This window comes from Mustela putorius, unplaced genomic scaffold (assembly GCF_011764305.1).
Source record: "Mustela putorius furo isolate JIRA1106 unplaced genomic scaffold, ASM1176430v1.1 tig00003899_pilon_pilon_pilon, whole genome shotgun sequence".
NCBI lineage: Eukaryota > Metazoa > Chordata > Mammalia > Carnivora > Mustelidae > Mustela > Mustela putorius.
Window position 1 is genome coordinate 3291126 of NW_025422048.1, and position 13518 is coordinate 3304643.

Consider the following 13518-nt stretch of genomic DNA (forward strand, 5'->3'; position numbering starts at 1 on the left):
GATTTATTCAGCTGACAATACACAGTAAAAGAATGAACGAGAACCGCCTCCTTTTGGTAAAGCTAAGGCAGCTGGCAGCCCACAAGCCTGACAGTTTACCGAATAAGAAGCAGGACAATTGTTAGCCCCAGACCCAAAAGGTGCTCTGTAAGGGAGCACCCACTGCTAGTGCTCCTGGCTGCATGCTGGGTGTTCACCACTCAAGACAAAGGTCCCGGGGCCACCTTCACATCAGAAAGGAGCATTGGAATCTGGAAGCATCAGCAAAGCCCTTCCCTTAAGATCCTTCCAAAAGAAATACAAAAACCTTCCATCACTATGTAGCCCCTTCAATAGCTTTGTAGAGCACTATAATCATTTCCCACTAGAATGCTGAGAAAGAGCCAGCCTTGTTTCTTTTGACATTTTCGTTTTAAAAAGAAATTTATTTTAGTTTTCTTATTTTTAAGAACGTTAAATTTACAAAATAGATCAGAGAAACAGTGCAAACAATTCTACCACCCAGGGGCAAATATTGCCATTTCAGATGATTTCTTTCCAATCTTTTTTTATGTAGCTGTGAGAACTCTGTGAATACAGTTTGTTCCCAAGGCAAGTCAACTGATCCCTATTTATCAAGTAAGGAACAAGCCATTCAGAAGTTAGGTGGCTTCTCCTCATTTATTTTAACCTCCTGAATTTAGGATAATTTCCCACCCCAATCTCCAATTCTCCTCAACTTATTCTACCCTCCCATACATCCTAGGCTGCTTTATCCAAAAAACCAAGGAAGCTGTCTCCCTGAATCTGCTGAAAATTTTTTTAAAAAATAACTTAAGATCAATATATGAATTCTGTGTCAATATCACATGAATGATCAAAAATATATCTACCACCTTGGTTAAAAAAAAAAAGTGACTGAATTTATTAGCCACACAGTCCTCATTTAGAAGAGGGGCCAAAGAAACCTTCCATTTCCTGATTGAAAGACTGTGGACCTCCTCACTTAAAAGACCACTCTAATTGTTGCTGACTCCTGGCTTTGCCCAAGCCACATGCCCTCCTGCCCACTCCACTCCCAGCTCCCATTCCCACCCAATTCTTTTTCTTTTCTTTTTTTTTTTTTTTAAAGATTTTATTTATTTATTTGTCATAGAGAGAGAAGCGAGAGCAAGCACAGGCAGACAGAGTGGCAGGCAGAGGCAGAGGGAGAAGCAGGGTCCCCGCCAAGCAAGGAGCCCAATGTGGGACTCGATCCCAGGATGCTGGGATCATGACCTGAGCCGAAGGCAGCCCAGCCGCTTAACCAACTGAGCCACCCAGGCGTCCCCCAATTCCTTTTCTTAATGCTGGTGGTTGACACAACCACATTAAAGTGAGGCTCTGCAAATGCCCTCCCTGCCAGCCACGACGGCATCTCTGCTCAAGACATTCAAATGCTTTCTGTGATTACAGAAGTTGGAATGTCACACCAAAGGTTCTAACTTGTTTCTCGTGGAATGTGAAGAAAGATGAAACAGTTTTCACTGAGAGCTTCCAGACTTTTCATGTTGATTTACTTTGTGAACTTCACCTCCAAGTACAATCCGTTAGTGCAGACCTTTCAATTGCCCAAAGTCCTGCCTGTTACTTTAAAGCTTTTTCGTCTGCAAGCACCATGTGGTCCACACCATAAAGCACATCTCACACCTAGGTTTCTTAAGAAGATCAGCAAATGGAGCTAATGCTGAAGTACATTTGCAGAGCACTCATGAATGTTTCAAATGGGTCTGATAAACCCCGAGGAGTGAAGCTTCCAAAACTCTTCACCTATGCTAAGGGAGATACTTACTGCTTCCTATGAGGAAAGAGCTGACTTACACGTTTACACTTCAGAAATTATTAATCCAATGCCTTAACTAGGGAAGTTGCGAAACTAGTGGAAATCAACAATATCCTTGAAGCCAGAATGCTTGGGACCTAGTCCCAGTTCTGCACTTGCCAGGTGACCTTAGGCAGGTCATCTGGCCTCTCTGAGCATCTGTAAAATGGTGCTAAGCCTGGACCTCGCCACTCCATAAGGTCCTCTCAGGAAAATCAGATACCATAAAGGAGGGCAAGTTCCATGAAAAGTCTAAGATGCACTGCACACCCATGTATTTGGTGGGTGCCCCAAATGATAAAAGTTCACTTTAACCTTGAATGTCAAAGTTCACTTAAACAAGGAGGCAAACAGCATGAAGACACACTGGGAGTACAACTCTAGGATGGCTTTAGTCTGAAAAACAACAGCTTTAATGAATTCAACAAATACTGCAACAAGTACAACATACATCGTCAAAAAATAAAAGGAAAAATCTTGGAACATTGTGTGCATACATATATTACGGTTAACTATCAATGCAGAGAGAAGAACACTAATCAAATTCATGAATTTATGCCTTAATTTCCAAAGCTAAATATTAGCTTGATTGAATAATATTTAGTGTGTCTTGATCTCAGGTATTAGCATATGAAAGGCTGACTGCCCTTAGCTCCCTGCCCTCCCAGAGGTGCAACTTGTATATTTAAATATGGGGTACATTTATTAGTGGTCATGAACACTCTATAATCAAAGAACAACCTGTTACTTAAACAGTGTGCTTAATTGTTAGAAACAGAATCAGAAGAAAAACTCATCAACCTCCAAAGCACCCTTCCCTAGTGGGCCATTAGCTAAACTCAAGTCAGGACACATACTCCATAAATACATATCAAATAACAAGAACAATATTCTATTTCTCATCAACACCATTTGTAAGTCCATTGAATGTTTATGTAGTGTTTGGGAAAAGCCTTACAGAGGTCTTACACTCTTGATAAAGGACAAAGGGAAAAGGTAAAATTTCTTTGCAGACTATGAATTGGGAGGCCTACCTCAAAGGCAGTTTATGTGCTCTATTAAGAAACCTGAGAGAGCGCCTGGGTGGCTCAGTGGGTTGGGCCTCTGCCTTTGGCTCAGGTCATGGTTCCAGGGTCCTGAGATTGAGCCCTTCATTGGGCTGTCTGCTCAGCTCTCTTGAGTTCAGAGCTTGAGTTCAGCTATCAGTATTCAGATGCAACATGAGTTACATGGGTGTGACAGGGAACAGAACAGATTTTTATGGCCGGGGTGGGTAGCCATGACTCAGTTTCCCTATGCCAGAGCCATAAAGAGGTACCAATAGTCTATAGAAGCCTCTGCCGAAGGGAGACCTCCATGACTCTAGGTCTCTATTTCCAGCCCAGACTGTTCCATTGAGCTCTGGCTCTGGATACTTCCTAGATGTCCCACCAGTACTTCACACTCAGGTTCTAAACTTGCCCAAACTCTTCATGCTTCGGTGCTCCCCACCTCAGCAAATGGAACTAGTTAGATAAGACAGAAAACTGTATGGGTACCTGTGTAGATCAGTCTGTAAACATCTGCCTTTGGCTCAGTAATGATCCTGGGGTCCTGGGATTGAGTCCCACATTGGATTTCCTGCTCAGTGGGGAACCTGCTTCTCCCTCTCCCCTTCCACCTGCTTGTGTGCTCTCTCTATCTCTCTCTTTCTCCCTCCTCTCCCTCTCTCTCTTTCTCAAATAAATAAATAAAATATATTTTTTTAATTTTTTATTTTTTATAAACATATATTTTTATCCCCAGGGGTACAGGTCTGTGAATCACCAGGCTTACACACTTCACAGCACTCACCGAAGCACATACCCTCCCCAATGTCCATAATCCCACCCCCTTCTCTCAAACCCCCTCCCCCCAGCCACCCTCAGTTTGTTTTGTGAGATTAAGAATAAATAAAATCTTTTTTAAAAAAGGGCAGGAAACTGTAGAGCCATTCTTAGCAGCTCCCTCTGCCTAACCTGTCACCCAAATCCAACACATCATAGCAAGTCCCAGTGGTTTATGTCTGAATCAGATGTGATACCTGTAAAGGCCACTTTTAGGCAGCAGGCTTAAGCAATGAAAACGTGAGTAAGATCGAAAGGCCCACAGTGAGCACCATGCTAAATGCCAATCGGCCCACTTGGTGACCACCTCAAAACAGCCATAGGCCCTAGATGACCAGTGAGTTATCAATCACTGAGCACAGGTACCAAAAAAGGAAAATACCATACATTCTCTTACCTCCTCACTTTCCCTGTTTACTACAGCTCCCACCACTGCTTCCCGGCAAAGAGTCTCTCCTTTGCTATCCTGTCCACTGCTCCCTTGCAATATACTCAATAAAATTCTATCTCTTTTGTTCTGCTTCATTTAAATTATTTTACTGTCCATGCCTCTGTCCTCCGCCCAATCAGGTCATCCCCACAGTATCTGGAATCATGCTCTTTGTTAAAACCCTGCCATGGCTCCCTATTGTCCAAGAAATGAAAGACAATTCCTCAAACCAACCAACCCACCCACCTGACTGTGGCTCCCCAACCCTCCTCTGATGGCCTCAGGACTAGGTACCCTCACTTGGTCACCTCTCGCTTTGGAAAATACCATGCTTCTTCCATCCTCTTTCGTTTTGTTCATCTATGCCCTTCCCTCTGCTTCTCCTTCTAAGAATCTGGATCTCATCCTTCAAAGCCCAATCTAAATCTTCCTCTTTGAGGGAGATGTGCCAAGACCCAAATGTCTACCTCCTCAGAGGAAGTCAGTCACTCCTTTCTCTGCTATCCCAATGATGCTGTCACATATTCAAGCTTAGTGCAAGCACTTAGTGACAAAATTACCCCCTAGCCTGTGGGGCTTGCTGAAAGCAGTACCTGTGTCTTACTCCACTGGCCTTCCACCCATCTCCAGCTCCAAGGATGCCTGTCATAATGTAAATGTGTTGAATGACTTTTGAATTGGGGCTAAAACAAGAAGAATTACACTCTACTTTCATTACAATTTTTTGTTTTACCACCACAAACCAACTGCTTTCCCAACAACCGTAATTACTACATTAACCTAAACAGATTTCCGTTAATTTAAGAGGAGTAGGAGGATTTATTTTTTTCAATTCGTTCTAATCACTAAAGAATCTGGGTACCTGTGAATTGATCTGCAAACAAAATTGCACACAATGGTCCTGGATAGGAGGGGAGGTGGACACAGACCCTACACCTGCCCCTTGTGCCCCCTCCTCTCCCTACAAATGCCATGCCATGCTCAGACATGTTCAGAGGCAGAGATTCTTTGTGCAGTGACTTACTGATTTGGGGGGAGGGAGGTACCCAGGCCTTCTCATCACTAAGCCTAAACATCTTTCCAACCTGGCCATTTTGGTCCATGTACATTCAAAATCATAAGTTGGGGCACCTGGGTGGCTCAATGGGTTAAAGCCTCTGCCTTTGGCTCAGGTCATGATCCCAGGGTCCTAGGATCCAGCCCCGCACCGGGCTGTCTGTCTAGCAGGGAGTCTGCTTCCACCTCTTTCTCTCTCTCTCTCTGCCTACTTGTGATCTCTGCCGGTCAAATAATAAATAAAATCTTTTAAAAAAAATAATAATAATAAATAAAGATTCAAAATCATAAGTTAATGCTTTCCAGCGATTCCGCAGAGTTTAATGGAAAAAATCCTCTTTCAATGCCTTGGTGTAGTCACACCTGTATGCTCCCTTTTCTTAGAACACACAGAGAAATAAACAGAACAATGCTATGTACTTCCAACACAACTGGACTGTACTATTTCTTAGAGCAAGCACTTCAGCTGGCCATATTTGTTTCTGAATGTCATCACGGCGAATGTCTCCAGGAGTGATTAAACTAAACTGGCTATTTATTTGACTGAAGAATTGCTTGATTTTATAAAACAAGAGGAATTTATGATTCCTCCAGAAGCGACATTTTCTCCCTTGTACAGCTGCAGCTTTGGGTAAGATAAGGACCATGCTAAGAGGTCTTGTCATTGCCTGGGATGGAATTTCAGCCTGAGAGTCTCCTGCCCTAATATTCAGTCAAGTGACTAATCTCAAAAAAATAATAAAATAATCTCAAACACTAATCTCAAATTGTAATGATTCAAGTGGGAGTTCATTTCATTAAGAAGAACAAGAAGAAATTTAATACCGTACTACTTTATTTATCTATGGGAATATACCATACATGAAAACCTTTCTCAGAATTGTTTAAAATGTATTTTCTTGAGACAAATAACTACATTTACAAGGCAAGGACTGAAAAAAGAATCATTCTGTAGTGAAATAACCCTTCAACATGAGAAAATTCGAGTTTTCTTCCCTGGGTCATCATACAATGACCCCCAGTGGCCTCACCCACCATCCAAGGTCCCCTGTCATAGGGGAGCACACCTCTGGCTGCTGAGCTCCATAGATAAAGGGCTATCTTCATTTTAATCCAGTTACATATGTAATAAGCTCAGCTGACCAAGCCCGAGCTTCTGGATGATTCACTGGTCCGTTCGCTCACTCTGTTTACCCAGTATCAAGCAATTAAACTTTGGGGCTCCTCATCTGCCATTTTAAATTAGAAAAGTAAAAAACACACTTCTTTGAGGGGCTAGTCACTATAGAACAGTTGATCCTCTTTTTTTTTTTTTTTTAAGGAATAGGCTAAAAAAAATAATGCAAAATTCCTTTAATCAGTATAACGAAAATGACACTTGCTTTCAAATTTCTTCTTCATAGGTGAGGTCAAAGAAACTAGTAACCTGCTGATGAACACACCCCAGAAGAGCAGCAGGGAAACTATACAGACCTTGTGCTGTCCTTTTCATTTCTTTTTTTTCTCCTGGCCTGGCCAGATTTACTGCTATCTATTCTCTCATCTTTCAGGTTTTGCTTCCATCTGGGAAAGAGCAAAATTCCTTGACATCTTAGAAATACTAGTTCCTGCTTTGCTCAGAATCTCCGAGTCGTTTGGTGCACTTTAACTGCACTTCCCTAGTTTGCGAGGCATTGATCTTGCTGCTAGTTTCAGAGGCATAAACTATGCCAGTACCGACATGTGAAGTTTCACTTTATAAAATGAAAGTAGTATGTGCTTGTCAGTAAGAAAGTAAAATTCGGGACCCCTGCTAAAATAATTCATTTAATTTCTCTATCAAGTTCATCTGGTTGATTATTAAATAAAACCTCTATTTCTTGAACTCATGAGAGAGTTAAAAACTGCAGCTGCCCTCACGCCCAATCCTGTGCAGAACATGCTATTCTTTCTTTTATTGATAGAAAAATTATTTTAAATTGCCAGAGTTCCTTTTCTCTCACGCTCAATTTGGTTGTATTTTTCAAAGAATGAACAGTTTCAGAAAATCAATTTAAACACAATTAGACTATTTTAACATAAGTCGTCCTATTAACCATAAAAACTTGTCCACAAACTGAGTTGTTCACTTAATTTGTTTTTGTTTACTTCGTTTACTTTGGGGGGTTCCTATTTACTTCATGCTGCAGGAGCATCTGTTTATATTTATCTAGGCTGTACTTATGTATACCACAGGTTTACAGATTTATGCATGGGCTTCACCTTTTATATTAGCAAAGGATTTTCTGGAATAGCGGAAAGTTCTCTGCTCTAAGTCTGGATGAGGTTTAGATACCGGTTCTAACGCAAATGCCTTATCTTTTAAAAACAACCAAACGAAACCTCAAGTGGATCCTTTGAAAATTTAGGCTTGCAACATGGCCTTCAAACTTAGAAAGTCTGCGGTTTCACAGTGCACCAGCTGTTGAACCTAGTAAACAACAGGTAAATCTCCTGCTTTCCATCCTGCCTCAACCGTGCTAATGTGCCTGGGAGAGCCTCTGGCTTTGCTACTCGCTCAGTTTCCTCGCAAAACTGTTTTCTCTGGGAACTTTCTAGAAATTTCCAAAGAAGAGGGAAAGGGTTCTTCCTGCAGTATGACCTACGATGCCATCCCTATGGAGGCCTCAAAATGCTAGTCTTCCACAGGCACACCCCCACAGTCCTCCCAACCAAGCCACCCCTGCTGGGGTGCTCCAGAAGACGTGTCTCTGAGCCCCTGGCCATGACAAAAGGCAGCGTGCCCACCAAGACTTGTCACTTCCCAGGAGTTCTCACCTGCCTGCGCTGGTTGGATGGCCTCTAGGAGGTTTCCTCTGCGAGCCGGGTGCCCCGGGTCCTGGGGAGCGGAGGGGCAAATCGGGGCAGTCTGAGGGCTTGGAAGCTCCTGTTTGGCCAATGGAGCGCTGTCTCCGATTCCTCAGACAATGGAACCCCCAAACCAGCGGCGCTCCCACAGTACAGAACATGAGGCAAGGGCCATTTCCGCCTTCACCCAAGCTATTTGGGGTCACAGAGACCGCCTCCGGAACTAGGGTGCGGGACGCCCCTTCCGGTGAGCTCCTGGCTTCCGAGCCCCAAGTTCCGCTCCGGCACACCGCACTGCGGAGCTACACCTGCTGAGGGCGGTGGAGCAGAGAAATGGGGGGTCTTTTGGGTCCAAGTGGGGCTCCACAGTGGAGCTAAAGAGGCTCAGATCTCCTCCTAATTAAAAGTGTCCTTGCAGCCTGAGGGCAACCAAAATTTATCCGCGGTTGAGCAGCAAGTTGAGGATCGAGTCCTGCCAGGCCAGTGCTGCTCTTGGACGGCAGCCTCAGTGGTGCTGGAGCCCCAGAGGACAAAGTCGGGGAGGACAACTGTAGCTGTTCCCCTTGACTTGTCATCTTATTAAGCATGATAATCCCAAACTCAAAACAGCTTTCTTTCCCCTTCCCAATCTGCCCTTCTTGCCAACCCTTTCCTGCGGAGACATCCACTAGAGCGTTGTGGGGTTGCCCCGCACTACATGATTGGACTTCTCAGGGCTGTTTCTAAAGACTGAGACAAGACAATTCCACCACTTCGCTCAGCCTCTCACTCCAGACTTGAGTAATCCTCACTGAGGTCTAGATTTAACAAAACATGTTATTTTCTCAAGCTGGCCAGTTTTGTTAAAAAGACAAGTTGAAAAGACCTCCAATGAGTTGAAAGATGGAAAAACACCTTTAATTCTCACCCAGCATACAGTACGGGGTGAACAAAGTAAATATTAATTTAACAACATCATTGATATTAAACTTTATTCATAATAGTGACAACCCTTGTCCCTCAAACACACATGTGCCACAGAAAAGGCTCCAGAACTTTCTATCTACAGCACAGTCTTTCTGGTATCAAAACTGGATCACTCAATCATTGCACAATATATATATATATATATATATATATATATATACATACTTATGATGTAAAAATACATCAAAACAGCATGTTGTATTCCTCAAATATGTATTTTTTTAAATTTGTCAATCATATCACAATAAAGCTCGGGTGTGCATCACCATGAGGCAAGGAAGGAATGTCTGTGGATATATTCTTTTCCTCATTCTAAAATTAAACTTAAAATTCTAGTCCTCCCAAAACTAATATCACATTGCATGTCAACTATGCTTCCATTAAAAACAAGTTGAAATCCTAAACTCTTACGGCGTTTAGAAAGAAGCTCCTAAACTCAGTTTCAGGAAGGACTCATTTTAAAACAGCATGACTCTTCCCAAAGTGCATTTTATTTTATTTTATTTTTTTTAATTTTTTTAAAGATTTTTATTTATTTATTTGACAGAGAGAGATCACAAGGAGGCACAGAGGCAGGCAAAGAGAGAGAGGAAGGGAAGCAGGCTCCTCGCCAAGCAGAGAGCCTGATGCGGGGCTCGATCCCAGGACCCTGAGATCATGACCTGAGCCGAAGGCAGCGGCTTAATCCACTGAGCCACCCAGGCGCCCCCCAAGTGCATTTTAAATAGACCATTCAGATTTGTAGCTGTGGCACAGTCTTCAGGCACCACAAACTCTAATTAATAAGTTTAAAAGCTTTAGCATGGCATGACATCCGAAATAACCAGGAAATGATAGAGCAAAAAGTTCTTTAGTGAGGCACGCATTTACATAACCCTTCCCTAAATCCTGAAGCACAGTGTTGCGTGAGGGGAGGAAAGCCAGGTGCCATTATCCACAACGCTCATGTTCTTCTTATCCTAAAACAAATCAATTTTTTTAGTGCCAGTTGACATGCAAAGAGGGATGGATAGCATGTAGGTATGTAATGTTTGTCATTTGTAGAGCATATCATCTGCATTAATTAACTTTAATTATACAATTACTCCTGAGTTGTCAAAGACAATATTCAAAAGAGAGGGATTATTAGAAGCGTTAATCCTGGTAATGACCAACCAAGCTTCCTCAGAAACAAACCATGACCCGCCCCCAGAAGCAGAGATATTAGCAGCAGCAGAATAACCGGAAGAGTTTGGGCTTAAGTATACATCCTGGTCAGTCTTAGAGAATGTCATTAACTTCTCTGAAGCCACAGTGTCCTCTCACCAATGGACCCAATAATAAATAGTAAGGTAGGGAGGATTCGATGGGATGATGCATGCAAAGTGCCTGGGATAGAGCCCAGCAAGAACAAGGCCCTGGTCACTGGAGCTGTAATTACGATCAGAAAGCACAATAAAATACTCACTAAAGGCAGGCAAGGTTTCCAGATGTCCATCTCCTCTGAACACAACATTCAAGATTTGGGGGACTTCCACCTGACATTCTTCTGGTCTTGCTTGGATGTACCACTTTACCTCTGGTCTTTCTCACAAGGGACATGCCAACATCAAAGACTAGGCATTCCTCTGCAAAGAAAAGCCAGCCATGAGGAACCTCCACGGCAAGCCCCCAAATTCCGTGGAAATCTCCAAAAGAATTCCCTGGAAGACAAAAACAAAATAAAACAAACAAACAAAAAAACAAGTGCTGTAACAAACTGCCAGTTGTTTGCTTCACTCCTGGCTTATAAGAGCAGAGCACTCAAACCCTTGTTCATCTCCAGGTCATTGAGATGCCATTTTGTTAGAATGTGGTAGTATTTCTAGTACATCTGGAATACAGGGATCAGTGTGTGAGTTGAGTTTCCATTAAAAGTCCCTCATTTTTCCTGCTCTAATACTAATACAGTGAAGTATGATTTGTTTTACTTATAGGAAAATCCAATGATAAATACATGAAAGGAATTTAAGGAGTGCTATTTCATTCCATCTTGAATTTTTTAAAAAAGCAATCAGTGGATTCTGCAAGGTTCCACACTTTTAGTCCATATACCCATCAGCTCTGGCTTGCACCCTTGACTGGAGTCCTTCCTACTATCACTCTGTCCCCTCCAAATTGGTCTCTACCCAGCAGCCAGCATGGCGTTTGAAAAAGTTCATGTCACATCATTCCCCTGGTGGGAGTACTATCTGCTTTGTGCCACAAGCACTTCCAGCTGTTGAGGAAAACCCTGTCCCATTCTCATCGCCTCTAACAGCCTCTCAATCATAATAGCTGCTTGTCTCTTCTTGCCACACAACAGTTAGAACTTTGCTATAGCTTTTAGTAAATATTTTAATGTGACAAACTATGGAAGAGACATGTTCTGGAATTAAAACCCAGAAAAAAATATATATATTTTTTTTTCTGTGACAAACTATGGAAGAGACATGTTCTGGCATTGAAACCCAGAAAAAAAAATAATTTTTTTTTTCTGGGAGATCACTAACTAAAAAGAAAGACAAATGGTTAACATATGTTCCCAGGGGACCTAAATGCCCATGGATTCTTCCTGTACTCTTAACAAGAGTAAGTTTGGAACATTTAAATTACATATGCCTTCCAACCTACAGACTGTGAGTGAATCCCTGAGTGTATCTTACAAGGATGGGAGTGGGGTGGAAGTATAGAACTTCCTAGGGGCTCTGCCTTAGTGATGCTGCCATAGTCAAGTGGGTTCTTATTGATGATTTGGCCCAAAGCCATCATTTTCTAATTGAGGGCACTGAAGCCTACTGAATCCTTTGGGAAGGATTGTCCAGAGTTCAGGTTCAGATTCAGAGCTAGAGATCAGTCGTGCCCAGATGAGAAGGCATGGCTACTCCCATTATATCATGCCCTCATGTATTTTGCCTCCACAAAAAGTCCCTATGTCTAGACAGAAGGATGTCTTTTTACTTCTTAGTATAGGGAGGGTATTTTTCATATAGGAGATTTGTTTCCTGCCTTCAGGAGGACAGAGGAGGTCTTGAGTGTCTGTGCACTGGTTGCTTCCCAAGTAGCTTCAATTCAAAATAATCAATACACCACTATGGTACATTTTGGGCCGCCCACCCTTGGCCCCCACTGCACAGAACCTTAAAATCCTTTTATAGGAGAAAACATCTTCACCTAAAGACTGTGATCAAGACATTTTTTTTGTTGTTTTCTGGCCATTCTTTTCAGCATTTGTATAATTATTTGTAGCTTCAGTTGCTATGGAAAGCAAACACCACTTACCATGACAACCATAACAGCTTAAGGTACACACAGCTTGATTCAGACTGAAGCTTCAAACATACTGAAGTGTGTAGGGCTTTAATATCCCTCCTTTTAAAAAAAACAACCAAATGCTCTTCTCCCCAGAAAAGCCACCCGAGTATTTTCCACTTCCTCTGTGTTATATGTCTTGAAAAACCAGCATACCTCAAGGAATACCTGAGGGCTGAGATCAAAGGAAATTTTAGTAAAAATTGATTTTAATAAAAAGGTTGGTAAGAATCAAAGAACAAATAAACGGAAGATTTACTGTATACCTCTTCTGTACTGGAAGTATGTAGATTCTCTTACATACACTTCATCCATTTGTTATTGTACCTCATTTTACAGAAGAGAGAAACAGACCCAGGAAAATGAAATAACTTGTCCAGGGAGACAGAACTGGGATTCAAACTCAGAGTGGGCTGGCTCTGCCTATCCCACCATACATTGTTTATTCAAACAGTCTAGTCATCTATTTTTTTAATCAGTTCAAAAGCAAGGGTTCAGAATGAATTTTTGTTAAAAAAATGGAAAATGAATAGTTCTTGTTTAAAAAAATGATCAATCCACTCAACCAATCACTGGACTTCTCCTGCTACCCTGGCTCAGATCAGACATAATGGTGGGCAGTGGATTGGGAATTCTTGCTATAACCCACTAGGATGGCTATCAGAATGACAGATAATGAGAAGGAGTGTTGAGGGTGTGAAGAAATTGGAACCCTCATATACTGCTGGTGAGAATGCAAAGTAGTACATTAGAAACCAGTCTGGCATCTCATCAAAGGGTAAACATAGAGTTACCATAGGACCCAGGAATTTCACTACTAGGTGCATGACAGAAAAATTGAAAATATATGTTCACACCAAAATTTGTACAGGCATGCTCATACAATATTATTCATAATAGCCAAAAAGTGGAATACCCCAAATATCAAGCAGCTGATTAATAGATAAACAAAATAGGGTCTATCCGTACAGTGGAGTGTTATTCAGCTGTAAAAATGAGTGGAATCAATTGCCAAAATGTGGAAGGAGCCAAGATGTTCTTCAACAGACAAATGGATAAATAAGATGTGGTCCATATACACAATGGGATACTACTCCGCCATCAGAAAGGATGCATACCCAACTTTTGCATCAACATGGATGGGACTGGAGGAGATGATGCTGAGTGAACTAAGTCAAGAAGAGGGAGTCAATCATCATATGGTTTCACTCATACGTGGAACTTAA

The 13518-nt window shown here is 42.0% G+C and overlaps 1 protein-coding gene across 1 annotated transcript in view; it reads right to left on the minus strand.

Moving 5' to 3' along the window:
• The window catches only part of PASD1 (PAS domain containing repressor 1), a 93646-nt gene extending 82984 nt beyond the window's left edge, over positions 1-10662 (minus strand). The window contains exon 1 of the mRNA XM_045068079.1: positions 10431-10662. The gene's annotated coding sequence lies outside the window, so the exon portion shown is untranslated. The remainder of the gene's footprint in view (positions 1-10430) is intronic.
• Positions 10663-13518: the final 2856 nt, after the last annotated feature.